This window comes from Mus caroli, chromosome 1 (genome assembly GCF_900094665.2).
Source record: "Mus caroli chromosome 1, CAROLI_EIJ_v1.1, whole genome shotgun sequence".
In the NCBI taxonomy this organism is placed as follows: domain Eukaryota; kingdom Metazoa; phylum Chordata; class Mammalia; order Rodentia; family Muridae; genus Mus; species Mus caroli.
In genome coordinates this window covers 5,576,028-5,590,029 of record NC_034570.1, presented here as the reverse complement: position 1 = coordinate 5,590,029, position 14,002 = coordinate 5,576,028, and the positions used below count along the sequence as shown (strand labels likewise).

Below are 14,002 nucleotides of genomic sequence, written 5' to 3'. Positions count from 1 at the left end.
AACACCATTACAGAATATTATAGTTTGCTGTATGATTCAATCTATCCAAATAGTTAAAGCTTAACAATGCTAGCAAAGACTTGTAAGGAAGGTAGACATATATCTCTAGGTCAGTTATTCTTTATCTACAGAGACTTTAAAAAATTATAAAACTTATTTATCAAATATATTTCATTTTTTAAACATGTATTGTCTTTTATTTAAAAATTTCAAAACAAATATCTTCATATAAAAATCTATCTTGGTGGGTTGGGGTGATGGGGACATTCTCTTGGAGATGGGGACAGGAAGGAGGAGTAGGATGAGGACCTGTCAGAGGGTGGACCGGGAAGGTGATAATGACTGGACTGCAAAAAAAAAAAAGATAATAATAATAATAATAATAAACTATCCTAATCTACACATCTTAGAACCTGTTGTTGTCTCTTTAGTATAGAAAGGATATAATCAGAGTTCTATTCAAGTTATATATAAGCATGCAATAGCAAATTATGATTATGTATTGAGTTTTAATTATTAATTTTCTTGCTACAAGTTTTAAGCTAATATTTTTGCTTGGCATTTTATAGGTCTCCCTTTCCCCTACAATACATTTTAGCAAGAGTTTTGAAGATCCATGACCTTGAATGAGGAAATAATTTTTGTAAACAATAACCAAGAAAGGGAGGAGAAGTCAAGGAGTTAGACATTTTAAATTACATTTAGCCATCTTTCCTAATTTTTCTATAAGCACTTAAAAAACTTCAAGGTGTACAAACAGAATCTCAGTGATCCTCAGTCGTCTGAGCCAGGCAAGCCTCATGGAAGTAAAACATGGTGGGCAGGCATTGTGAGATGCTGGCTATGAATTTGATATGCTTCACTCTTGTACAGAAGAGAGCAATCTGGGATCTCTGAACAGTCTTGGATGCCACTGACCAGATGTGGCTGCCAGTGGTCAGGACCTGGTGCTTCAATGACAGATACTATGGTGGTGGTGGTATGGTGATAGGACTATTTAACTGGTTGGTCTCAATAAAGCAGAAATGGTGAGGTGCAGATAAAGATCTGAGGTGATCATCCAATTTTCCACTTCCTCTGATGGAGCCCAATCACCCCTTATACAGCAACATTAGTAAGGACCACAGATATGTAGACTTTACTGAGGACTAACTACCCTCCTGCATGAGCCTGAAGGACACTATTTCCATAGCACTGCCTTTCTGGAATGAAGCCATTGTCCCCTAAATCAAGGAAGGGGAAGAGTCTTGACTGCTGACCATAGCAACAGCCTTCAGGGCATTGCCAAGCATCTGGAGAGTCTCTCAGAAGAGGCCATCATGGAGCTGAACCCATGACCAGGCAATTCCACTGCCTATGAATTGGACAAGAACTGGCCCCCCATCAGGTGGATATGGTTCCTGGAAGATGAAGAGATCAAGTGTAAAGCCATGCAAGCTGTGGTTGCCCAGGGCAAGATGAAGCAGTGAAGGCGAGCAGGCAGACTCCCTGCCTATTCATGCCTCTTATACGCTTCCACAACATCGGTCATATAGACTACATCTTTAGGATCTTAAGTTATGGCTGCAGATGGGGATATGTGGATCCTGTTTTCATTTTATTATTTTATCTCTGTACCCACTCACTTCAAAGAATCTAGTCAGAATAACACCTTTGGGGAGAGGGTACAGGTTCTTGGTCAACACCCAGGGATGGCTTCTCTTACTAGGAGAGGTTGAAGGTAGTAATTATTTGATTTCCTTACTCCTTTATTTATAAAGGGTCTATGTAGGAAGATGTCAGGGAGGAATCAAGCTGTGGCATGACCAATGAGGAGAAGCTGAAGCCTAGTTTTGTCCTGGGACACAGTAAGGTAACTGGGGGCTGCAGTCATTCTAGTGGAGGTTTAAAATAACTTACATACTGATTTAAAAGATTATATATATAATCTTTTAAAAGCCCCTTTGAAGTTTCTGGTGGCTGTTGAAACAGTTTCACGTGGCCACCAGAAAATGCCATACCTCATATCAAACGGGATAACCTTCTCCCCAGGGGTCAGGAGTACCTCATGCTATGTGCCTTGTTCTGTAGAGGTGAAGTACACCTTAGTCATGTCCAAGTTTTTTTGTCTTTACAGTCTAAATCATGTTCCAGCTGCTTGACCCTCCCATGTGGGTTCAGAACTTGTTTGGGAATAACTACTAAATTTCATATAATAAAAGAACAATGTGCAATAAAAAATGAGAGATAATAGTAACACATTTACAGTTGGTTATAAGATTTTTTTTCCCTATGGGTGCTAGACAATATCTGGAGCTTTTACCCAGTATGTGTATGTGTATGTGTATGTATGTATGCATGCATGTTGCATAGGGGAACCCCATCCTTATTCTTAATTTTTCACCAGTATATTCTTGTTTCTCCAGAAAACTCTGAGACTTTGCTTAATTAGGGCCTAATTGCATACAACCAGCTGGAAGGAGTGACTGGATTCTCTGGTGAAGGTTCAATGACCTTGTCTAGCTCCTTTCTGTTTTCAAAGGAATATTAACTTTTAACAAGTCCAGCTCTGATTATTTTAAGCAAGCATATCTAGGGTTGTTATTGGGAGATTTTAGACTGCAGATTTGATTTGATTTTATAACCAGTTTGTGTGTGTCAGTAGATGGAGGCAGACAACCCGAAAAGCTATCTTGTTATAACTTTAATAAGTTATCTTGTAAAGTCATTAGGTTGTATAATAATATGAGTATTTGCAACCTAAACACTATTAAACAGGAAACTGTAAAAATCAGACCTCTACAGGGACTCAGAAAATGTTGGCATTGGGCTGTATTTGTTTTCTTTATGGATTTTGTTTTACAGGTTTTTAACCATATCCAATAACCTTACAAATCTTAAGGTACGGAATGTTTTTATTTTAGCTGTTTTAAAGAACTTAGTATCTTTTCTTGGGTTGTTTTATTTTCCCTTTTTGTCCTAGAGTCAGATGATCTTCAGACTCAGGACAATGATTTTGGAGGAAAATTTTAAACAACCATACTTGCGTTGGAAAACTGAGGCCATACCTCAGCTCCAGAGCCAGCTTTTTAATAAAGAAGATGAGCATAAAAGAGTATTTTAATATTAAACATATCCAAAGACCCTTAATCCCTGCAGTGATCATATGGGGAAAACAGAGCAAACAAAGAAGGTCTAGAGATAAGAAACTGTGGGTGCAGGCCAGCTGCGCTAGCACAGAGAGCAGCAGGAGGCAGAACAGTGGGCTCATGTTGTCCAGGAGGAGGTCTGCATGCCAGGAGTTTCCATAATGATCCATTCCTGAGGTGGGGGAGTGGTTCAAGGCAGAGCTCCATGGTCAGAGACAGGAGACAGCTGGGAGATAGCACAACCTGGAAAAAGGCATCCTTCCTAACAGAGTGAGAAGAAATGAGCCAATTAGAGGGACATAGACAGAGCAAGCTTCAGTGGGAGCTGTTGTAACCAAGAGTAGCCTACCTCACAGCAATCCTGAAAATACTGGATGGAGCTCAGGGGCAGTTTGGATGTGCTTAGTTTGATTCCAACTGTGACAAAGCTTGAAAACACAAATACAACGGACAACAGAGAAGAACAGAAAAAGACAGTATGACAACACAGTCAGAAAAAACAAAAATAAAAAACAGACAAAACTCAGAAATACCTTCACTCACATACCAAAACCAGAAGAATATTAGGTGTCTTCTCTGTCCCAGAGACTGGATCTACAATCCTGTCAGATCTCACTTTCTTTCTGTCCAAATATCTGGACTCTAAAACAGAACAGAACAAACAACTCACCAAAAGGGCCAAGCTTCAGAGCACATTGGCCAATGATTCTTGCTTTCAATGTTGAAATTTAGGGTAGTTGCAGTATAGGACACTTGATGCATCATCTCAAGTCCACGTTGGACTTTCTCCTTCTAGTGTCTACTACAGACCCCTAGCTGAGAACTCCCAGGGATCTCACTTGGGCCTCCAAATGTTATGAAGTTTGTAAACCCCTGGGAAAAGGCTGTAGACTCAATCCAATTATAAGGGAAATATTTCTTGATTAACTGCTAGCAGGATGAAAAATCTCTGAGCCAAAATTGAGATTTAGATGTCGGAGGGGTATGAGAAATAATTTTTAAAGGGGAAAACCACACAAAGACCTTTTATATCTAGGCAAGTAAGTACAAACTGTTCTGTTCTGCCAAGTTACATGGTTAATGCAACTCCAAACAATCTGTAGGTATCTGTTTAAGAAAATTACAGAAGAAAAAAGCAGCTAGTCATATCATGACAAATCGATAGTCATTGCTGTACACTTTTGCGTGGGGATCGCTGAGTCATGGTTACTGGAAACTTATCTTCCAGGGACTGGAGTCAGAGACTAATGTCTGATAGGTACCAAGATGGATGCCTAGTATAAAATGGAGCCATAACACTTATTTCATTTCTTATTCTTTGTCCTCCAGGGACTGTAGCTGGGAGGATTGGGAGGATATCATGCCTCATTCCCTGTGGGTATACAGTACTAGTTTTGTTTCTTCCTTTGTTTTTATGTATATTTGAAATCAAAGGCTCAGCTTTTAATCTGTTATTTTCTAGACAATTGATGTGAGTATGTGCATTGCCTCCCCCCCCCGTTTGTCTGTCTCTGTCTCTGTCTCTGTCTCTGTCTCTGTCTCTGTCTCTGTCTCTGTCTCTGTCTCTCTGTGTATGTGTGTGAAGAGCCAGAATTAGTTAACTTTTCTCATTGCATGGTACCAGTAGTGTAATAATGATTCATTGTTATAAGAGAAGAATATAATAGGGGTCAGCCTTGCTCATAGATGCATTCTTTTGATGATAATTATAGCAGAAACAATATAAATTAGAATAAAAACTGTATACAAAATGTGTTTGATATCTGAGAAGGAACAGTTAATGATAAAAACTGTTGCAAATGTTTGCTTGGCTAAACAGTGTTTGAAAGCTGGTACATTTTTTTTCACATTTCTTATATTACTGTGACCTGTACTGTTTTTAGACTGACCTTACACAGCTGACAAGAATGAAGAAACAACAGTGCACAAACATAAAAGCTGGGATTGGGTGTGTTATGCATTCTGAGAAACACCAGCAGCAGCCTGCCACAGCCAGCACAATCACGAGCATCACAGGGACCTGGAAAAGAGAATCATGGTAGACAGATACATAAGACTCCAAGTTTACTTCAAACATAAACAAGTTTTTATTTTTCCACTGCTGTTGGTATATTGTTTGGGCAGCTGTTAGGGAACACTGCCGCTAAGTTAGAGTAAACAGCATCTCTGATCCAGTGTCTGAGATTTTTTTTTCCCTGTCCTTGTGACTTAGTTTTTTGCCATGGAGAACATTCTGTGTAAGCTTTAGTTGTAGCTACATGAGTCAAAGTTTGTGTGTTATGGAAGTATGGACACTCTGGATTGGAGAAACTCAGCACAATTATTATATAGCATGAATGAGGAAGTGGGTTAGCTAGTCTGGGTAGGAGGTCTCCCTATGGGAACAGTCTCAAGTTGTAATCATCTGGGAGGAGGGACTTCCAGGTGCCAATTTCTGCACACATTATCAGCATCCTTATTTTAACTAGGCAAAAGCTTTGTCATTCTTCTGAGCCTGCTTCAGGGAAAACTTTCCCATTCCCATGGATTTGAGGCATTTGAGGCCCTTAACATGGCTGTGCTCATATCAATGATATACATTCATTAAGGACGTCATTTGCTCTCACAATAGTAGTTTCCACAATATCAAAGTTCTTAACTGATTCCCCAGTACTCTAGTCATTTCAGTTTCAAAAGTTAATGTCTTTTGCATATATTCTGGATGAAGTAGACTTATGAGCTTGTCCAGATGACTTTTATTACAAATTCAATGTCAGTTTTCAACAAGTACATTGCTGTTGTTAGACCCAAAGCATTTCTGCTGGTAAGGGAATGTAGCTATAAACACTAATTAAGATCACCCTTGCAGTTCTTGCTCTGTGGAGTTTCCAGCCATATTGCCTCCTTTTAGTGTGTCTTTTATATGTAAATTATTGTTGAATGTCACTTGTGACTTGTCACTAGCATGTCATTTGTGGATCATCACTAGCACATCTTGCCCTCATCAGAAGCCTTTCTTTTTTAGTAAACAGAAGCTGGTCAAATTCTGAGTCCTATATTACCTTCAAATCTGGCTTTGATTGTAACAGATGCCTATATTTTTACTTTGCATGTTTATTTTATTTGACACAACTATACATATTTATGGCTGCATAGTGATGCTTATCTATATGTCCACAAATTAGATATTTAGTATGCTCATCTCCTGGGATTCCTATAATTTTTGTGTTATGAAAAAATTCAAAATTCTGTTTCCACTCATTTTGAAGTCTACAATCTAATGATATTAACTACAGAGTACAAAACACCAAAATTTATTCTTTTTACCTAATTGTGCTATTTCACTTGTTGACAGATCTCTATATTATGGTTTCCTTTTGAAGTGAATGTTTTTTTTTTTTTTATCTTTTATCAAATAAATTTTATTGTTCCTGTTCTGATCTTCAAATCTATTGGGAAAGACCAAAGACTTAATCCAAGTTTACACTAAAATTAATTGAATATATTTTTACTAAGGTATTCTCAGGAATCGTTTTAGGTTTCTTTTTCCAAGTTAGGGTGTAGCCCTTCCCCTAAAGCAATACCATTGGAACCGCCATTCGGGACTGGCTTTGTTGCTGACTCTGGAGCTTCCATGCTCTCAAGCTTGCAACGTTCCAAGCAATGCAATGTTTTCCTGTTCTCCAGAGTCCTGGGCAATACTATCACCAAAGTGACTCTGAAAACTACCACAGTCTGTGTCTGTACATGCTAAACAGTGAACAAAGGTTAAATATTTGTGTTATCAGAAGCTATAACGTTGTTGAGAATCCCATTGCTTTGGCTTTTTAGGGTCATGTATATGAGTGTTGTTGGCTAAGGAGGCTCTCCACTCCAACCCCCACCCCAAATAAAGGCTATTACCATCTGTAGTGGATTGAATATGCTTGGCCCAGAGAGTGGCACTATTAGGTGTATCCTTGTTGAAATAGGTGTGGCTTTATCGGGGCAAGTATGTCACTGTGGTGGTGGGCTTTGAAACCTTCCTCCCAGCTGACTGAAAACAGTCTGCTCCTGGCCTCCTTACAATGAAGAACTCTCAGCTCCTCCAGTACCATGCCTGCCTGGACACTGCCATGATCCTGCCTTGATGATTATGGACTAGACTTCTGAACCTATAAGCCAGCCCAAATTAAATGTTGTCCTTTATAAGATCTGCCTTGGTCATGGTATCTCTTCACAGCAACAAAACCCTAAGACAGAACTTGGTACCGGGATTTGTTATTGCTGTGATAGGCCTGATCATGCTTTCATTTGGAGGAGTGTGGTTTTTGGGACTTTGGGAAGCAGTGAGATGGTTTAGATGGGGCTCAATGGGCTATCTTAGTAGGAATTTGGAAGACTTTGTTGTTGAGGGTGATTTGAACTGTGGCACCAGGAAGTAGAATGGAGCTGGATCATATGTTCTAGGTGATAAACAGATTAAGGTAGTAGTGACCTCAAAGCAAGTTCAGGCACGGTGGTACACAACTTTAATCCCAGCAGATAGAGGGCAAGCAGATCTCTGAGTTCAATGCCAGCCTGTTATAGGACAAGTTCCAAGTAGAAAATGCTTAGGTAGGTGTGGTTGAACACACCTTTAATACCAGCATTCAGGAGACTGAGCCATGGAGATCTGTGGGTTCAAAGGTCAATCTACAGAGCAAGTTCCAGGACAGCCAAACTTAGGCAGTGAAGGAATTAGAAACATAAAGCTTGTGATAATATAGTAGAGTAAGGGGGCCGTGTTTCATCTCCAGTAAGCAGCAGAAATTTTCAGCTTTGACCATATGGCTCTGGCTTTAGAATCAAGAGTAGAAGGAAACTACTGTACCACTTGATGCTGGGTAAGTGGAGCTGAGAAATTAGTGGTGATTAAGAAGAGACCAGCATCACTGAGTTGAAATCTTCTGGGAAGTGTTTTCTGAGAGCACAAAGAAGTTGTGTTCCAGAAATAGCCAAGGTTGTGTCCCATACTTCAAGTGGACTTGGTGATGTGTAAGAATTACCCAGGGGTACTGGTTTTGGAGGCATGAAGGGGTTATGGAGAACAGCTGAGGCTTGGCATTGTGAGAGGCCAGGGAAAGTCAGTATTGAAGGAGTATCCTCAGTCACAGTTAGTGGCCCAGGACTGAAGGGGTCATGCAAAGAATTTGAGGCTTATTACCATAACGGAACCTATGAGAGACTATTGGTGAAGCCCAGTTGTAGTGGAAGATTCCAGATTATTGGAGATGCCAGTACCATGGGATGATCACCAAGAACAGCAACAGCAGTGGAGTGGAGTCAACCAGGACCTAGAGTGCTACAGAGGGCAAAACTGGAGATGTAACCCAAGCCCTTTTGAGAAGCCCAGAAGATTGTGAATGGATTCCAGACATTGGAGCGAGAATCTGTGAAGTTGAGTTTGCTTTGGATACCCCAAGATGTTCTTAGAGATGCCAGAGCCCTGGGGTACTTGTCAAGAAAATCTGCTAAGAGGGAGCGGAAGGAACCAGCCCAGAAGAGAAATGTTTGTAGTAGTCAACAAAGATGAAAGGAGTTGGAGATATGAAGATCCCCTTTACACCAGACATGGTGATGCAGAGTTTGGAATTTTTCCAGCAGTGTTTTTGGTTTTGCTTTGGTCCAGTATTTCTTCACTATGACATTTTAGAACAGTAATGTATGCCCTGTTATGTTGGAGGCATGTGATCTGCTTTTTGATTTTGCTTTTATAGGGGATTACAGTTAAGTGACTGGATGAACATCACAAGACTTTGAGCTTTGGGCTTTTAACATTATGTAGACTGTTATAGACTATCAGGACTTTTGTTGTCAGACTAAAGGTTTTAGAATTATATTATAGCTAGGTATGGCCCCCACAGACTCATGTGCTTAAAAAACCTGTGGGTGCCAGGGAGTAGAATGTGGTGGATTGAAGGTGCTTGGCCCAGGGAGTGGCACTATTAGGAGGTGTGGCCTTGTTGGAGGAAGTGTGTCACTGTGGAGGTGGGCTTTGAGATCCTTTTCCTAGTGACATGGAAACTAGTCTTCCGTTTGCCTTCAGAACAAGATGTAGAACTCTCAGGTCCTCCAGCACAATGCCTGGTTGGATGCTGCTATGCTCCTGCCTTGATAATGGACTGAACCTCTGAACCTGTAAGTCAGCCCTAATTAAATGTTGTCCCTTATAAGAGTTGCCTTGGTCATAGTGTCTGTTCACAGCAATGAAACCATACCTAAGATACTGGAGAAGGAATTCTTTCAACGTTGCATAATATTTTCTGAAAAATTCGGACACTTTCACAATTCTGATATTAGATCAGAATCAAACATTAAAATAATGTAGTAATTGTACTGCATTATACTAACAACAGTAGATTCTCTGCCTTTAAACTAGAATTTTAAATAAAAAAATTTATACAAAATTTAGTTCAGAGAACACTTAAATTCACAGAGACCAAAGAATACCAAAGAGAAATGAATATTCAGTGCATACTGAACAGAATCTATAGATTACTCGAGTCTGATTACTTTCTTTAGAACATTGCTTCATAGTACTCCTAATAGCTCAGCAGGAAGGAACATGCTTCAAAGTCCAGAACTGTCAGGAGAAGATGATAGCTCCTCAGTAAACTGTTGCCTCCTATTCCGACCAGCAGAAAAGAGCGACAACACTACGTTCTTCTCAAAGCAGTTTATTCAGGAACCATTCAACATCATGCATGAATCTCTCTCCAGAAATAAATCTCTCCAGGAAAAAAACAACAACCACCCACCCCCAATCACAATCCCTTATATATCCTCTCAACCACACCCTATCAGCCCAGTCCACGTAACAACAGTCCATTGGCCAGAATCATCACTCGTCATATGGTCCGATCTTGCATCAGGGTGCACCTGCGCAGTTCTCACAATGGATGCGGCTTATTTTCAGGTGTAGAGGAAGTCAGGTGCAAGTCATAAGACTTGGCTGCAGTCCCAGGCACCATCTTGGGACTGCTGCCACACCTGCTCCTCACAGTAAGCTTCACTGACACACAGGCATGTACCAGTCATATCATCATAGGTCATGATTATAGGTCATATCATCACACTTCTCCCTAACTTTTCAAGCCTGTCTAACACAACGATATCACCCCTCTGTGATGTGCATAAGATAAGAACCATCTAAAGATAGAATACTTTACTCAAGCCAGGGAAACATCCAGTCTAACTGTGGGTTTTCCCCTCTTCCTCATTTCCTCTAAATACAATTTCCTAGTCTCACCCCCAACTTTGTAGCAGGCTACGTGTTGTAGCCTGTCTCCCCTCTGTTCATCTCTAGTGGATTGCATAGATCTTGTGCACATTTCTCCCCACACATTCTGTTATCCCAGCCCTGGAATCCATCAGGTATTGCCTGAAAATCCAACATCAACCCTGCCAGAGAAGCAAGTAGGCCAGCAAAGCAGGAAGTGGTCTTCAGATATTCACACTCCCTCATTTCCTCCATATCCAATCATCCAGTCTCAGCCTCAGCTTTGTAGCAAACTGACTACTTGTTGTGGACTCTTCTCACTCCCTGACCCCATTTGCAGGGGATTAAGCACATCCTGGTGGGACACCCTGTTTTCTGCCCACCCATGGAACTACTTAGTACTCCTCTCCTAGCATATTCCCGTTTTTTAAGTGTTAGCCTGTAATACCTGGAAATACATTTTATCAGGAATCTTCAATGGCAACAAGTAGAAGTATTCCTTCCTAGGTACATACAGCCAACATAACCTCCTAAAAAACAGAGAGGAGACATAAACCAAGGAAAAAAAATAAAGACAACACCAGATATCAGCACCTAGAGTCACAATCTTCCCAATCCTAGGTGCCTAGATTTATTGGCAGAGTTACTGGAATAATACCTGAGTTACTGATAGAGACTCTAGAATCTAGAAGGACCTGGTCATATATTCTACAGACTTTTAAGAGATCACAGATGCCCGTCTGAGGAGAACAATGGCTTCCCTTTGGTTCTGGCCTGAAAGGGTCAGAGCAGTTAACTGGGGGAAAGTTCAGGGGTCGTCCCTCCTGGAAGGGAGGGATGTCCTAACATGACTTTCTGTGTGCCAAAGTTATGTCCTTGTTCCTAGCCAAGAGTCAATATTTACCCGGTGAGGAGTGTGTCTTGGGTCTACTTGAAAAACAGTCCTTATTTTGAAGAAGTTCTTATTATGAGAAAATGAATCTGAGAATGATAATATTGTGTGTTAAGGTTAACTAAGCAAAGATGTTATTGTTTGAGTAAAAATTGCAAAGACATACCCCATGCATATAAGCTAAAGAAATCAGTAAAGCTTTGTTACTTGCCACCAGAGCAGTAGTCTGTCTGTCTCTTTAAGGCGTTCGTGAAGCTGGTCTTTGTCATTTTGTGCTGGAACCCGGAAATCTTCAGAGCCTTGCTTACCTCCAAAAGCCGCAGCTAGGTAAGAGAATCGGAGGTAAGGAATAGAGTAAAAATAGGGACAGTCGTAAAGTGTAAATACAGTGAAACTAAAATATGGGAGTTTCCGCTAGCACTGAAAGAGCTCTTTTTGAAGGAATGCTTAAATCATTGATACAAGCTAGAAGGATTTCTGTACATGCAAAACAGATTCATTGTTTTCTTGCTTTTATAGAGGATGTGTGCTATTAATGTGGAAACATGGAATAAAGTTGGTGAGTGAATTAGAAGCTTTTATGCTGCTCATGGTCCTGAAAAGGAGCCCACTGAAGCTTTTACTTTGTGGTCCTTAGTAAAGGAATGCCTGAAAGGAGATACAGGAGATGAGAAGTGGGCACGGGGGACTCAGTCGACAGTAAATCTGAGAAAGGTAGGAAGAGTGGCTAGACAAACATTAAGTAAACATGAATTGTTTTTAACGGGATCTCAAGGAATCCCTCAAGACATGAGGAATATGGGTTAAGAAAATTTGTTCACAGCCAAGAGCTGTTCCAGGTGGGAGGAATAGGGTTTAAAATAAAATAAAATAAACAAAAAGAGTAAAACACAAAACTACAAAACCAAAATAACAGGTGTTAGAAAAAATTCTTAGCTCAAGTACACTTATGTTGTTCTTAATTCCCAGAAGTAGGAATGGTATATATATATATATATATATATATATATATATATATATATATATATATATATGAAAGAATTTGACAAGTTTGAGGAGTAATTAGGAGAGTTAGAAAAGCAGGGCACTGGGCAGCAACTATCAGAAGCAACCACTGTGACTCCTCGCCCTTATCTGGCAGTATTAGAAGAAGGAGATAAAGAATTAGACTTTGAACATGAGAGAGAGAAAGAGAGAGAGAGAATAGGTTTCAGAAAAGCAGTTATCCCCTGTTCAGGACCTTTTAGCAAAAGAGAAGGAAAATGAAAATAAGCTATTTCAGAGCTCTCCTAGGGAAGGATGAAATCGGGAGACGTCCTGCTTCCTCTCTGGCTCCTATGGAGATATTCTGAGTTCTGGTTAGGATATCTGGGTCCCTTTGAGACATCAAGTTCTATTCCCTGTCTGTCTATTGTCTGTTTTTGGTGGACCAATTTGTCCATACGTCTGTCAATTTTTGTTTTTGTTTTGTTGTTTGAATGATTGTTCTGTGTTTCATGTTGAAAAATAAAAATGGTTAAAACTTTATCTGCTGGCTGTACATCCTTTGATTTAGTTTAACTTGTTTAAAAGGTAGTCTCAATTTGCACAGCAAAAACTGATAAGTTACACTGCACAGTGGCTAGGAGTTAAGTAAAGCTGGAAAAGCCCTGCTAGAGGCTGATTATCTACATAAGCAGCTCTTAAAGGGGCCAACAGATTTTTGCTTGTAACAGAAAGTTAGCTTAAAATTGATAACTCAGAGTTGGAGTCATTCTAAACAATATGTGGCAGGAGCAAACACAGGAAAACAGGTCTTTAAAGATACTTCTAAATTGGGATAATATTTTGTGTAATTAGTATTCTAGAAACTAGATTTATAAAGGATAGAATTTAAAACAATGTCTCTTCAATGAGGTATTCAATGCTTCCAGCACTAAGGTTATAAGGAATGTTTTAAGTATAAATCTTAAGAAAGAATGTCCAAAAATTAGAGGCATGGACAGACAGTCGAATTGTTCCCTGGAATCTATTCTCACTGCAGAAGGGATAATCCTTGGGCCACAACTCTGGCAATATGCTCAGATTATATTTGAGTTAATGAAAAACTTAGAGCAGCCTCATCGAGGCTTGTGTGGCGCTTCTTTGGTTTTGCAAAACCTGCCTAGGGAAGTTTTGGGACCTCACCTCTCCTTGCCTCTTGGGAATTATTTTTAAGCCAAAACAACATTATTACAGATATATTCAGATGTTGTTCAAAATAAAATTTAAACTTAGATATATGAAATGTCAATGAGGCTGTGGAACTTCTAAAGGCATTACAATCTGGCCTGTCCATTCCATATAGAATAGAGGAAGCTTCTGTAATCAATTGTTATCTATTGTAATCAGTGGTAATTAAACATTAGCTGCTTATTTTAGTTATTGTATCTCAATGTGCCCACAGCAATTCTTTGGTAAAAGAGAACAGTAATGTGGAATCACCTTTCTTCATCTCCATGTAAAGTTTTAACATCCTATTATGACACTGTTGTGGTGTTAATCAAGAATTGTAAGATAAAATCATGAAGATATTAAAAAAAAATCTTGAAGACCCGATGAGGTGTCTATTTCTTGTCTCAAACAGCAATTAAATTGGTTATTGCAGAATATTGATACTTGGTCTCTTACATAGTAAATTTTTTTTTTAGGTAAAATTGATAATCATTACACAAAAGATAAGTTGTTAAAATTTCTTCTATGTGTGGGACGCCTGACTCGCCAGCAAGAAAGACACCACAATAG

At 39.6% G+C, this 14,002-nt stretch overlaps 1 pseudogene; it reads left to right on the top strand.

The window, feature by feature from the left end:
- The first annotated feature begins 800 nt into the window (after positions 1-800).
- On the top strand, positions 801-1,469 carry LOC110303646 (annotated as a pseudogene).
- Positions 1,470-14,002: the final 12,533 nt, after the last annotated feature.